Here is a 15987-nt window from a genome sequence, read left to right on the forward strand (position 1 = left end):
AAAAAATTGCTCATTTCAAGATAAGATCAAAGATCAGAAACCAACATCAAAATGTTCTACATAGATATAGAGACCTAAAAAAAAAAAAAAAAAAAAAATAACTCCCAGAGATATGACTGCTTACAGGATGTACATTAAAAAACAGAGCAAAAAAAAAAAAATCTTTCCTAGAGTCTCCAGCTGACTCCAGCCAAAATCTAATTTTTTAAAAAGAGCACAATTAGAGAATCTAAATTGTACTTATACTGTTGATTCTTGGAAGAACTATGACATTTTTCTGACAATATTATTTGATTTTTTTTCCCCTCTAAATAAAATATTAGGAAAAAAAGTGGAGACATCAAAATGCATTTGCAGAGATGATTTCCTGCATTCAAATTAGCCACTTCTCTTTTAAATGCAAGTGCAAGACTTTCTTATAAAATAAAATAAAACAATACCCTAATGTAAATAATTTGTTAACATTTCCAGTTGAATATATCACAGAAATGGGGGAGAGGGAAAGAGAAGAATTTAAGGTGCCAAGTTGTATTATAAAAATGTCAACCTAACAGAACCAACCAAACAAAAAAATCTGTTACAGCTCCTTATTCATAGAATAACAAATATCCAAGAACTACAGATTGCTTCCCCAAATGGTCAAAAACTTTGACACATTCTAAAGGCTTTTGTTAAGCACCCCCCTCTCCTTCCCTCCCCTCTTCCCTCCCTCCCCCCTTCTCTCTTTCTCTCTCCCCCCCATCCCCCCAGCAGAATTTCCTAAATACTTGGGATTAATTTCTTTTCTTGGGTTATTTGGAAGATTAATTTTTCTAATTCATTTCCTTTATCACTTTCAGCTTAACCCTGCTTGAATTCTCACCTAAATAAATTAGTATTTATTTTATTTTAAAAATGTTTTCTCATCCCATTTCTTCTACAGAAATCTAATCACCTTCAGGTCAATTCCAATAAACTTATAATGGAGAGAGCCTTCTGCATCCAGAGAGAGGATTATGGGGATTGAATGTGGATCACAACATAGTATTTTCACTATTGTTGTTGTTTGCTTGTTTTTGTCTTTCTCATTTTTCTCCCTTTTGATCTGATTTAAAAAAAATGCATCATGGTAAATATGGAAATATCTTTGGCACATGCTAATATGCCAGAAGAATGGCAAATTTAACCTATACTGGATTACTTGCTATCTAGGGGAATGGGTGAGGGAAGGGAGGGAGCAAAATTTGGAACACAGGTTTCTCAAGGTAAATGTTGAAAATTATCTTTGCAGGTATTTTGAAAAATTAAAAGCTAATTGTATATGAAAAAGAAGTCTAATCATTATTGCAAAGTAAATTCAAGAACCATGCCCCCTTCTACAAAATATCAAAGATATTATTTATATTCACAAAGGATTTAAAAGTCTAAATATTTTAGAAGATCTTCACTAAAAATGGATAATATTATATATTATATACATGATATATAAGAATTGATTTTTAATGTTTATCATAAATTGAGTCTATAACCAGATCATAATAAATTTTAAATTTACTTCTAGGTTCTTTAATATAAAAAATGTCATTTCCCCAAATCAAAGGTTATATAATGAAGTGTCATTCTCAAGTTCAAAAATAAGAGGAACCATCACAATATACAAGAGTTCCTTTATTAATCAATTCACAGTAATATACTGATTTTGAAAGAAGTCAGTTTGTCTTTTTTTTGGCAAATAAATTTTTTTAGAGACTGAAACTCTGAAATAGATACTATAGTTCCAAACAATAATTCAAGATACTTACAATTTCTTCAGATGGTTGTAACTACCAACTATAGTTGATGCTAAACAATATCCCATTTTGCACTTGGAAATTATGTAACAAGGAGTCACAAGGCAAGGGTAAACAAGACAAAGAGAATTATTCACTGTCTGACATGGTTTAACACATGCATTTAGAAAACACTGTTCTCTCTGTCCAGTAATATTATTTCACATTCCATTCATTTTCATAACCTTTTTTTCCCCTAATCCAAGTAAGAAGCAAATCAAGTATTCAATCAAGGCCAGCAATTAAACTAAGTAATTCTTTCTGCTTATGGCAATCCAATATAGTGCTCTCTAAACTTTTTTGATCATCAAAAACATGAGTAAAGAATTTTTGAGCACTGCCTCAACAATTTTATATTGTTATATGCATGATAAATTTTGTACAAAGATTTCCTCCATGTAACAATTTCCCTTTTATTCTGGATACATTAATTTAATTTATGCAGAAACTTTTTAATTCTATGAAATCAAAATCCTGCGTTTCATTTTTTGCAATTGTCTTGTTTGGTTAATAATATATCTCCTATCCATAGTTGTGAATGGTTTATAATTTGCTTTTCCTTTAATTTGTTTAAATTTACCTTTAATTTGGTATAATATTCAGGTCACAAATCTATTTTGAATTTACTTTGGAATATATCATAAGATGTTTGTCTAGATCTAATTTCTTCTAGATTGTTTTCTCATTTTCCCAGGAGTTCCTATCAAATAGGAGCTTCTTTTCAAATTAATTTTTGTTTTCAGGTTTCACAAAGGGTTATTAAGTTTAATTATCTCTAATTCTTCTTTTACTAGTGTTTCATTGTTCTAGTTCTTTGTTTTTTAATCAGTCCCACAAAGATTCTTATGAATAATGCTTTCTTAAAGCAGTTTGAGTTCTAGAAGTGCTATTTATTGTCTCTTCATTTCTAACTTTTTCATTATTTCCCTTGTTATTTTAGATCATTTGTTTCTCTGCATGAATTGTCTTTGCTTGAAAATGATGATAAAAGACAGAAATAGTCAGTGATGAAAGGAATACACAAACATAGGCACACTAGCATTGTTGATGGCATACAATCTTTTTTTGTTTTAAATAATTCAATTATTTTACTTTCATTTTCAAATTTTCTCTCACCCCTCTCTCTTTCCACTAAGGGAGAAGACAAGAAAAATAAAACCCATTGCAAATATTTGCAAAACCAAAAATAGAGAAGAAAATATGCTTCATTCTACACTCTCAATCCATCTGGAGGTGGTTGGCATTTTTCAACATGAGTCCTTTGGAATTACAGTAGATCACTGTGTTGAGCAGAGCTGCTAAGCCTTTCACAATTGTTTTCCAAGTTATTCATTTTTACTTTGAATCAGTTTACCAAGTCTTTACAGGTTTTTCTGAAACCATTCCCTTCTTAGAGCACTTCATCATATTCATATGTCATATCTTGTTTAGTTTTTGCTCCATTAATGGGCAATACAATGATTTGCCCTACAAAAAGAACTGCTATAAATATTTTTGTACATATGGATTCTTTTCTTTAATGTTTTAGGGTACAGCTATATTTGTGGTATTGCTGGGTCAAAAAGTAAGCACAGTTTAATAGCTTTTTGGGTACAGATCCAAATTAGTTTCCAGAATGGTTGCACTAGTTGATAACTCCACTGATAGTGCATTAACATAACTTTCTTAACATCCCCTCCAGCATTTCTCATTTTACTTTTCTGGTCATCTCAGCCAATCTTCTGTGTGTGAAGTAGATTTGTTTTAATTCTAATTTTCCTAATCATTAGTGATTCAGAGCATTTTTTCATATGCCTATCATAAGAACTTCTTCCTATAAAAAGACCTCTTTTTTCAACTGGTTAATGACTTTTATTTTTATGAATATGGCTCAGTTTGCCAGATATACAATATAATATGAGAAAATTTTATTAATAGCAAACTTTATGCAAGGTACTGTACTAAATGCTATATCTTAGAAATGAGACTTAACAGAAAAACTTAATGCAAAGATTTCCCCTGAATTTCCTACTTTTCCTCTAACTTTGGCTGCATTAGTTGTTTTTATTTATTTATTTATTTTTTTATTTGATAGCCTTTTATTTACAGGATATATACATGGGTAACTTTACAGCATTAACAATTGCCAAACCTCTTGTTCCAATTTTTCACCTCTTACCCCCCCCCTCCCCTAAATGGCAGGATGACCAGTAGATGTTAAATATATTAAAATATAACTTAGATACACAATAAGTATTGTTTTTATTTTTATGTAATCAAAAGGACTCATTTTATCCTTCTGTGAATCTATCACTTGTTTGGTCATGAACACTTCCCCTATCCATAGACCTGACAAGTTATTGTTTTCCCATGCTCCAATAATTTACTTTTGTCATATTTTATGTATAAATCATATACTCATTTAGAGGTTATCTTCAGATAAAATGTGTGAAATTGACATGATATTGAATAAACAAATTAATTTAAGTTGTATTGTTACATCAACTTGGCCTGACCATAAATAATTACTACTTCTCTGGTTGTTCAAATCTGTCTTTGTGTGAAAAGTATTTTGGAATTGTTGTCATGTAGATCCTGCTTATATCTTGGCAGACAGACTAGCAAGCATTTTATACTGTTTACAGATATTTTAAATAGAATTTCTCTATTTTTCCTACTAGGTTTGTTGGTAAAATACAGAAAGGCAAATGATTTGTATAGGTCAATTTTTATATTCAGCAACTTTGATGAGATTGTTTTAATTTTTTTGTTGACTCTGTAGGGTTCTGTAAGTAAACCATTTACCATTTTATCATCTGCAAAAAAGTGGTATTTATGTTTCCTCTTTGCCTATGCTTATTCATTTAAAAGGATTCTTTTTTCATGTCATATTGCTATTATTAACATTTCAAGTACAATATTAAATAGAAATGGTAAGACTGGACATGTTTACTTCACTCATGATCTTATTTAAAAGGTTTCCAGATTATCTATAATACATAATAATATTAAAATTTGTTGCTTTTGTTTTTAGTTAGATACTATTTATAATTTTAAGAAAAGCTCCATTAATTCTTCTACATTGGTTCTGAATCCCTCCTTTTCATTTTTGACACTAGTAATTTAATTTTTCTCTCTCAAAAATCAAATTAGTCAATGGTTTATCCATTTTATTGTCAATCTCAAAAAATCGGCTTCTAGTTTTATTTTTTAGTTCCATGAGTTTTTATTTTCAAATTTGTTTATCTTTGGATCGCTAGGGCTTCTATTTTGGGAGTTTTATCTTTTCTTTTATTTATAAGAATTTAGAGATATAATTTTCTTTTAATTTCCTTTGGCAGTATCCATCAATTTTGAAATGTTATCTTAATGATATCATAATTTAATGAAAATTATTAATGAAATGGTTGATTTTTCTTAGGATTTATTCTTTTCCCTACCCACTCTTTAGAATTAAGTTAAATTATTTAGTTTCCAATTAATTTTTACTTTAAGCTTAAAAAACCCATTAATAAATGTAATTGTTATTAGAGTCTGAAAAAGATGCATTTAAGAATTCTGGTTTTCTGCATATATGAAGTATTTATGGTTAATGGTCAATAACTGTGAAGATGACAAGCACATTTGTATACTCTTTTCTATTTCCATTGAATATTCTCCAGCGGTCTAGAATATCTAACTTTTCTTGGTTATTTCGTGGTAAGAGTTTTCTAGGTCTCTGAGGAGCAAACTGAAGAGATTCACTGTTATAGTTTTATTGTCTTCTGTTCTCCTACCCCATTTAGCTATTGTTTTATAAATTTAGATGTTGTTCTTATTTCAGGTTCAAATTACACATTTGGAGGCATTTATCAAGTAGCCAGCTTTTTCATGTGTATATTTTAATTCTCATCTGAACAGGGTCATAATGTAGAAACAACTTTGGTCCATATTGGATCTCTTTCCTTCTCAACACTTTGTTCACACTGTCTTTAGATTCTGCTAGTTTTAAGTAGGGTTCCTGAAATTGTTTTGAACAAACATAACTTCTCCCTCTTTTTTCCATCTTTTATCAAAGATGAAGTAGGGAAGAATTTGACTTTGAAAAATAAACTTTAATATGAACAAACAATTTTCAGGTGAAGAAATTAAAGCCATTTCTAGTCATATGAAAAAATGCTCTATACTGATTAGAGAAATGCAAATTAAAACAACTCTGAGGTACCACTTCACCCCTTCCAGATTGGCTAAGATGACAGGAAAAGATAATTATAAATGTTGGATGGGGTGTGGGAAAACTGGGACACTAATACATTGTTGGTGGAGTTGTGAAAATAGTCCAATCATTCTGGAGAGCAATTTGGAACTATACCTATAGGGCTATCAAACTGTGCATACTGTTTGATCCAACAGTGTCTTTACTGGGTCTTTATTCCAAAGAGATCCTTAAAAAGGAAAAAGAACCCACATGTACAAAAATGTTTGTATCAGCTCATTTGTAGTGGAAAAAAGCTAGAAACTGAGTGGATACCTATCAGCTGGGTGAATGGCTGAACAAGTTTTGGTATATGAATATAATGGATTATTATTGTTCTGTAAGAAATGATCAGCAAGCTGATTTCAGAAATGCCTGCAAACTGATACTAAGTGAAATGAGTAGAAGCAAGAGAACATTATACACAACAACAGCAAGATTATGTGTTGATCAGCTGTGATGGACTTGGCTGTTTTCAACAATAAGGTGATTCAAGACAATTCCAATGTGATGGAGAGAGCCATCCACATCCAGAGAAAAGAGTACAGTATTTGAATGCATCACAGCATAATATTTTCACCTTCGCTATTGCTGTTTGCTTGCTTGGTTTTTTTTTTTTTCCCTCATTCCCTCCCCCCCCCTTTTTGATCTGATTTTTCTCATGCAGCATGATAAATGTGAAATTATGTGATTTGCACATTCAAATGTGAATTGTATTTGTTTAACTTGTATTGTATTATTTGTTGTCTAGGAGAGGGGAAAGGTGGAAAGGGAGAAAAATATGGGAACGCAAGTTTTGCAAGGGGGAATGTTGAAAACTATTTTTGCATGTTTCGTGAAAAATAAAATGCTATTATTATTTTTTTTTTAATGTTAAACCTTATTAGGGCTTTTAATTTGGTTACTTTCATATCATCTTTTGCATTTTTTCCTTTTACTCAATTTTAATTTAAATTTCTTCATTTTCCCATATCTTTTTTGGATGAAGCTATAGCATCTATTACTAATATTTGTGTTATATGTGTATAAATGGTGTAGAAAAAGTATGTTTACAAATTAATTACATTCCACTCCCTGAACTGTCCAAATCTAATTAAAAGCCCTTTGCTATTAGAATTCTATAACTGCCTAAGACATTAAACCTGTGTTATTATACATATTGCCTTTCTTTTAATACACTGCATGTTCACAGACTAGTAGTACATCTATTTGTACAATAGCATAACTCTGAAGCTAGATTAAAATTATGCTAAGAAAAAAATTAGATGCTATATAATGAGACAAACACCTGTATATTTAATAATGTATTAAAATTCCTTGTTTGTGGCACTTATTCAAATGTAGTTTCTAGATTTATGTCTTTTTATTAGGTCTGTTTTTCCTCTTTTTCCACTCAGTTTATGATCTCTACTTCTTTTACTTCAGCTGAAGCATAATAGATTCTTTTTCACCTCTTATTTTAACTGTGTATTTTTCTGGTCCAAGTGTGTTTCTTTTTAATCCCTCCCATTTCTTCCAATCCCTTTCCCTTCTATTTCTCTGCTGGCTAAGATGAATTTGGTACCCTACTGTGTGTACATGTATATCCTTCCCTCCTTTAATCAATTCAAACAACAGTGAAACTTGCATGTGGTCCAACCCATCATTGTCCTTTCTACTGTATAAATTCATCTTTGCATGCCTCATTTAAATGAGATAAATTTTTTCCCATTCTTCTCATTTTCTTCTTTTTCCAACACACTCTTCTTATCTATCTTTAATTCTTCCTTTGTGATCATCCAAACATGACAAACAGAATCATAGCCAAGCCCTCTAGATTCCCTGTAAGAAACCTGACAATGAACTTCTCTCTCCATATAAGAATGTTAATAGTTTAAGTTTGTTTAATTCCTTATGATTTCTCATTTATGTTTATTTCTTTATTCTTCTCTTCAATCTTGTATTCAAATGTCTAATTTTCTACTCAGCTTTAGTCCTTTCACCACAAATGATTTAAAATCGACTTTTTTACTAAAGATGTATTTTTTCTCTGTAGAACAATAATTAGTTTTGCTGGGTAGGTTATTTTCAATTATATTTCTAAATCCTTCGCCTTCTGAAATATCCTATTTTAAGTTTTCAGTGTCCTCAAAATGATTATGATCCAGGATGAGGTCCGTTCACTGCCAAATTACTTGGAATTCTGCAAATTTTTGACCCAGGTTTGGGTCAGTTGACTAGTGCACGAATTTCTGGACTAATCACTGTTATCCTGAAGGGAAATTTTGTGGATGTAGAGCAATTGAAATGATGACTCACCTTTAGTTTAGGAGTCCTGTCTTGGTAATTCCACTGAAGGTAGTTTACATGGTACTAACAGCCATTATTGAGTTGCTGTTTAGTTCCTGAGTATAAAGTCACACAGCTAAGTATAAGAAACTTGTTTCTTGCTCATTATACAGGTAAGTTCCTATTTACTTGTGACCACTCCTAATGATGCTGGATATGTGACCTGGAACTGGGTAATGGGATAAATAGCTGCAAGATAGCGCCCATTTACACATCTACTGGGAAATCAGATTTACCCCCCTGGGATCTCTTTCTATGTCTCAGTGACTCTTATATTGTGCTTGGTGTCAACCTCCTTTCTGTCTCAGGGCATGGGATATTCCTAGGTGATGTTGGGGCTGCACTCACTCCTGGCTAATCCTTCCCCAGTGTCTCTAGATCTCTCTCTTCCTTCCTTCCTAAGATACCCTGGGCTCAAAAAATGGTTCAAATTACTTTTTCTTGGCTTTCCCAATTATAATTTGGTTTGGCACAGTTGTTAGATTGCTGTGGAAGAGATATTCTAAGTTAGCTAAGCAAAAATGCTTCCTTTCACCCCAACCATCTTGAATCGTAATGCAAAATACCATCATTTTGAAAAGCAAAATTTGTAAGTATGTGACTAAAGTGACCATAATGTCTGTATACTTTGACTTAGAGATGTCATTATTAGACATATGCTTCAAGGTTTATATGGATATTCTCTTATTAAAGAAAAAGTTCTTATACTAATGCAGCATTTTTTGTGGCAGCAAAGAACTGGATGCAGATGGAAGCACATGATCATCAAATGGGGAATAGCTAAATTATAGTACATGTAAGAAATGGCCAAAATGATAAAATATAAAGAAGAATGAACAACTTACATGAACTAATGAAAATTAAATAAGTGGATTCAAGAACACAATAACCACAACAAGATAAATTGAAAGAATAACAAAGACAAAACAACTGAACCTTCACTGCATCTTCTCTGTATTAATAACTTCCTACCTTAGTCATGATCTGCCTGACTCTGTCCTAATCTCTCCAAGCTTCTTGTTCTGCTCCTTGTCTTATTTTTCCCCAACCTATTCAAGCTCATTTATATAAAGTCTTACTTTATTATAATGTAAAATTTTAATTATATTCAAAGCATTTAATACAATATCTGTACAAAAATAAAGCATTTGAAGTCACTGTTTGTATTGCTTTCTGATTCTACTTACTTCACTTTGCATCAATTCATCTAAGTTTTTCCATGCTTCACTATACTCACCAAAAATATTCACTATTTTTTAATAGCACAATGGCAACACACTGATATACTATAATTTGTTTAAACATTTCTAAATTGATGATCATTTATTTTGCTTCTATTTCTTGACTACTACAAAAAGTGCTGCTATATATATTTTGAGTTCATGGGGCCTCTATTTTAAAAATTAAACTTCTTGGAGTTATATATTCAGCAGTAGAATTTCTGGGTGACAAAAGAGATAGCTCAGTCAAGTTGCTAACAGTTTATAATTCTTATTCTGAAAAAAGATTATATCCTTTGATCACAAATCTTCTGGGCAATAGATTTTGATCTTATTTATCTGTTAATTGTTTATAAATTTGGGTTATCATACCTTTAACAGAGATATTTGAAGCAAAGATTTCTCTATCAACTTCTTCTCTTATTCTAATGGCATTAATTTTGTTCATGCAAAAGTTTTTCAATTTCACATAATACAAGTATCTATTTTGTATTTTGTAATTCTCTATCACTTGTATGGCTAAGAATTCAACTCCAATAAATAACTAATACTTTCATTAAACTTACATTCTATAAAATAAACCCACAAAAATAAAAAATAAGAACAAAACAACAGCATTTCCACATGGCAAAAACAAACTCCACAAAACAATATTAAGAAATGAAGAACCATTTAAAATAACTAGAAAGTGCACAATTAATCTTAGCACCAATCCATAAAACACACACACACACACACACACACACACATACACACACACACACACACACAGCTATTCCTTAAAAGAAATAGAAAAAAAAAAAGAAAATTTTAAAAAAGAAATAGAGAATACTCTTCCACCACCATTTAAAATTCAGCTCCATACAATATGCAACTGCACATCCTCTCCAAGTCACGTTCCCCCAGCTGACAACCCTACCATCATGGAGGATGTGAATGAGTATAGCAATATGGAGGAGTTTGCCAAGTGCTCCAAAATCAATGTAAGCAAGAATTAGCAAGATGTCAGTAAAACATTTATTGGAGGACTAAGTTGAAATATGAGCAAGAAAGATCTCACTGAATGCCTATCACACTTTGGAGACTACACAATTAAAACAGATATCATCACAGGAAGAGTGAGGTGATTTGGATTTGTGCTTTCTGAAGAGGCTGCCAGTGTCAAAAATGCTTTGGAAATTAAAGAACACAAGCTGGATGGTAAATTGATAGACCCTCAAAAGGCTAAAGCTTTAAAGGGAAAGGAACCTCCCCAAAAAGTATTTGTTGGTAGACTAAGGACAGGTACATTTTAAGAACAAATCAAGTAATATTTTGGAGCATTTGAAGAGATTGAGAATACTGAACTTCCTATGGACAAAATCAAATGAAAGAAGAGGATTTTGTTTTATCATATATACAGATAAAGAACCAGTAAAGAAATTATTAGAAAATAGATTGATTAGGGGAAATGTGAAATCAAAGTTGCCCAACCCAAAGAGTATAGAAGCAGCAACAGCTACTACAAAAAGGAGAGGGAGGGGGGGGGGGGTGCTGCAGCTGGCAGATAAGGTGAGACTAAGGGTTGTGGCCGAGGGCAGGGTCAAAACTGGAACCAAGGATTAATATTTATTATGATCAAGGATATGTAAATTACAAGAGCACCTATGGTGGTGATCAAAACTATACTGGTTCATGTGCAAAAATGTTTGTGGCAGTCCTTTTTGTAGTGACAATAAACTAGAAACTGAGTAGATGTCCATCAGTTGGAGAATGGCTGAATAAATTGTGGTATATGAATGTTATGGGATATTGTTGTTTTGTAAGAAATAACCAGCAGGATGATTTCAGAGAGACCTGGAGAGACTTACATGAACTGATGCTAAGAGAAGTGAGTAGAACCAGGAGATCATTGTACACGGCAACAACAATATTATACAATGATCACTTCTGATGGATGTGGCTCTTCTCAACGAGACGATTCAGGCTAGTTCCAATAATCTTGTGATGATGAGAGCCATCTACACCCAGAGAGAGGGCTAAGGGAACTGAGTGGGGATTACAATGTAACATTTTCACTTCTTTTATTGTTGTTTGCTTGAATTTAATTTTCTTTCTCAATTTTTTTTTCCTTTTTGAGCTGATTTTTCTTGTGCAACAAGATAACTGTATAAATATATATGCCTATATTGGATTTACATATATTTTTACCATATTGGCTTACTTGCCATATAGGAGAGAGAGTGGGGAGAAGGGGGAGGAAATTGGAATACAAGATTTTGCAAGGGTCAATGGTTAAAATTATCCTTGCATGTATTTTGAAAATAAAAAGCATCAATTAAAAAAAAAACTATAATGGTTAGAACGATGGATACAGACAAGGATATGCAGACTACAATGGTCCACAAAGCACTAGGTGGTGGTTGTAATGGCCTTAAAACTCTTGAGTTGATGCAGTGAGTACAAGACAGCCAAGCACTTAAGGCTAATTACCGATTGAACAATACTCTGTGGGCATATGCTTGGAAAATGGTCCTTCCCACTATCCTGTGCTGGCTCGATGATTGGTATATACAGAGAATTGCAGGAGGGACTAGGGGGTGGAGTAAGACTAGCCAGAGATACTTGGGCTGTAGACGAGGAACAAGGTGGTCACAGAGATTCTGCTTCCATTCAATTCAAGCCTACCTCTAAAGACCAAGAATAAAGACCGAGGACTTTTGTTTATCCTGACTCCGGCTGATTCTAAGGTATCCAGGGTGCTAGCATGGTCATCACATTTGGTGCCCAACATGTGGACCAAGGACCCTAATTTCACTGAAGAAGTATCCGGTGACCAGGAAATAGGGTAAGTATTTTAGTAGACAAACAGGGAACTTACTTTGTTAAGGGCTAAACTAGTAACCTTTTCTAGCTGAAATGGGGCAGATATTGGGAAAAGATTCTTCCTCCAGCCCCAGCCCCACCCATGCCCCAAGTGGGCGCCATAGAAAACATGCTTAAGTTGATCAAGGGACAAGGCTTAATTGTAACTTGGTTGCAGATCCCTAGACTCTTAGGTACAGTAGAACGCCCACCCCCTTGCTCTTAAAGGAAGAAGAGATAGGGTTAGATAATTGGAAGCTGGTAGGAGAGCAACTATGTGAATACTACAAAGATCCTCATTCAATTTCCAAGGAAACATTCTATACATACAACATAATACAATTGGCCTTAAAGAATCCTGCAAGTTAATAGAACAAAGAAAAATTCTAAGAACAGCCTTGGATTGTTGAGGACTTGGAGGAAAAAGAGGAGGACAAAGAACAGATTAAAAGTGATATCACCGGAAGGCATGAGGAGTTAAGTGAGGATGAAGGGCATGTTGAAGGGCCCTAACCTAACCCCGCCTAACCAGAACTGGTTCTTGACATGCCCTTGTGAACTTTACCTTCTGGGATGGAGGGAGGAAGAGTAGTGGGAGGGGCAGTGACACCACCAGCACCTCCCCCCCAGCAATCACCCCCTCCTATGATTAGATTGCAAAAGGCAGTACTTTGGGCCACAGAAGGGCAGGAGATTTGAAAATAGGAGTTTATCCTGTGATTCAACAGTTTAATTTTTCAGGTCAAGAAAGTAGAAGATACACTCCTTTTGATATAGAAATCCTCAAAGATCTGAAAAAGGCTTGCCCTTTTTATGGGGCTACATCAGCTTATGCTAAGATGTTATTACAGAATTTGACTTATGAAATCTTAACCCCTAAGGACTGGAAATCTATAGCAAGGACATGCTTGGAACCTGGACAAAACTTGTTGTGGCTTTCTGAATATAGTGAGCTCTGTAGGATACAAGCCCAACAAAATAGTCATAGTAGAGTTAATCCTCCAATCACCTATGACCAACTAACAGGTATAGGTTCTTATGCAGAAATTTCAGTACAGATTAATTACCCCTTAGTAGCATACGAACAAATTGTTGCTGCTGCTATCAAAGCATGGGCTTCTCTCCCCAATGAAAACAATAAGGGTGAAGCCTTCACAAAAATAACACAAGGGCCAAATGAACCCTTTGCTGATTTTGTGGGATGTCTGCAGACTGCTGTCATACAAACTAATGGTGAAAATGCAGTAACAGACATTATAAGGCAACTTGCTAAAGAAAATGCTGATGAGGTTTGTAGAAGAATTATACTAGGACTACACAAGGATGCTCCTTTAGAGGAGATCATAAGACACTGTGCCACAGTGGGCACAAATGCCTTTTATAGCCAGGTTATGACGCAGATTTCCCAAGATCCCAATATGGGAAGAAAAGGTCCCTTTTGGCAAGGGACTTCTAGAGAAACTCGTCAATGCTTTCAGTGTGGTAAAGTAGGGCATCTGAAAGCTCAACGTTAGCATAGAGACAGAGTGAAAAAACAGTGTGGGAGAATAAGACCCAATACCCCATGTCCAAAATGCAACAGAGGCTTCCATTGGGCCTCAGAATGTAGACTGATTCAGGGAAATGGGATGAGGGGCCCAGTCCCAGGGCGCAAGGCAAAAAACACTTGGGGCATGATGGCAGCTGATGGTGCACCCAGAGAGTACCTAGAAGTTCAATCAGCCAGGAAGCAATCTGATGGGAAAAGGGGATTATACAATCAACCAGTCAGGAAGCAATCTGATGGGAGAAAGGGATTACAGTTGGGGAGAATAGATATGCAGCTGGGACAACTGAGATACCTCCTGGAGTGGTAAAATCTGTTTTTCTCCAGCCTATGGATCCCTTGCCTCCAGGCACAGTAGGCTTGACCATTTCACCTACTGAATATACTTACAAAACAGTGCCCATCCATACACTGATGTGGGAAATTGGGGAATGTGTAGATAATATCCCAATCACTAAAACAGGTAGACAATGTGTAATTTATCATCCAGGAGAAGTAGTAGCATCAGGTTTACTGATACAGACTCCTAATAAGCAATCTGGGGATAATCGCCCAGATTCTGACTCCAAACAACAAAATCCAGGAATATACTGGACAGTAGCTGTGACAGCTGACCAACCTATGTTCACTATCTATATAAATGGTATATCATTAGAAGGATTGGTAGACACTGGTGCAGATCGTACAGTTATTAGAGGTGCCAACTGGCCCAGTCACTGGCCAAAGATTAAGGCGGACGCGTACATGTCTGGCATAAGAGGATTAATAGCAGCTGTAGTTAGTGCTACTCCTTTGAGATGGATATTTGAAGGTGAAATTTTTATAGTTGAAAAAATCCCCAACAATCTGTGGGGAAGAGACATTTTACAATAATTAGGATTAAAAATGAGTACTCCATTTTCTTAGGCAGGGCTGCTGTTGAAGGCCTGCCAACACTTTCACCTTTCCTATCCAGTGGAAAACTGATACACTAGTGTGGATAGAACAGTGGTTCTTAGGTAGCGATAAAATTCAGGCCTTATTAGATATAATACAGGAGCAACTTGACCAAAGACACTTACAACCTTCTCTAAGTCCTTGGAATTCCCCAGTATTTATTGTAAGAAAGAAATCTGTAAAATAGAGGATGTTGACTGATTTAAGAAAGGTAAATGAACAGATGGAAACTATGGGAACTCTTCAGCCTGGGCTTCCATCTCCTACTCAATTGCCTAGAGGATGGCCTCTTTGAGTTATAGACATTAAGGATTGTTTCTATTCTATCCCTCTAGATAAGGAAGATATGAAAAGATTTGCCTTTTCAGTGCCCAGTGTTAATTTAGCAGAGCTTTATAAAAGATATGAATGGACAGTTTTGCCACAGGGAATGAAAAACAGCCCTACTATAAGTCAAATGTATGTTGCTGCTGCTCTTACTCCAGTAACAAAAGCGTTTCCAAAAATTATGTTATTACATTACATGGATGATATATTGGGATGTGCACCTGAGGAATAAATGTTAGAAGCATGTCTACAAAAGACCATGGAAACATATGTAACTACATGTTGCACATAGCTCCAGAAAAAATTCTAAGACATGCTTCTTTTCAATATTTAGGATATGAAGTATACCCTAAGGTGCTTACAGTACAAAAACTGTCCTTAAGAACAGAGAAACTAAACACCTTAAGTGACTTTTAGAAATTGATAGGAGATATCCAATGGATGCGTCCAGTTTTAGGCTTGACTACCTATCAGTTGCAACCGTTATATGACAATTTAAGGGGAGACAGTGCTTTAAACTTACCATGCCAGCTTACAAAAGAAGATCAAGAGGCTTTGAGAGAAGTTGAACTGGCTTTATCCAATGTGGTTGAAAGAGTCACTCAAAAACCCTTGGAAATAGCAGTTTTTGCTACACAAGAGATACCCACAGCAGTCCTTCATCAAGGAGACAGTTGGATAGAGTACGTGAACCTCCCGGCACAACCAGAACAAAGCCTTACTCCTTACCCAGTCCTTGTGGCTAGAATTTTATTAAAGGCTATT

At 34.3% G+C, this 15987-nt stretch overlaps 1 protein-coding gene and 1 pseudogene across 16 annotated transcripts in view; one reads left to right on the top strand and one right to left on the bottom strand.

Annotated features, from left to right (window-relative positions):
* FNBP1 (formin binding protein 1) overlaps window positions 1-15987 on the bottom strand; it is a 172921-nt gene that overhangs the window by 55649 nt on the left and 101285 nt on the right. The gene's annotated exons all lie outside the window — the stretch shown is intronic.
* Window positions 10454-12639, top strand: LOC105751167 (annotated as a pseudogene).

This window comes from Sarcophilus harrisii, chromosome 2, assembly GCF_902635505.1.
Source record: "Sarcophilus harrisii chromosome 2, mSarHar1.11, whole genome shotgun sequence".
Classification (NCBI taxonomy): Eukaryota; Metazoa; Chordata; class Mammalia; order Dasyuromorphia; family Dasyuridae; genus Sarcophilus; species Sarcophilus harrisii.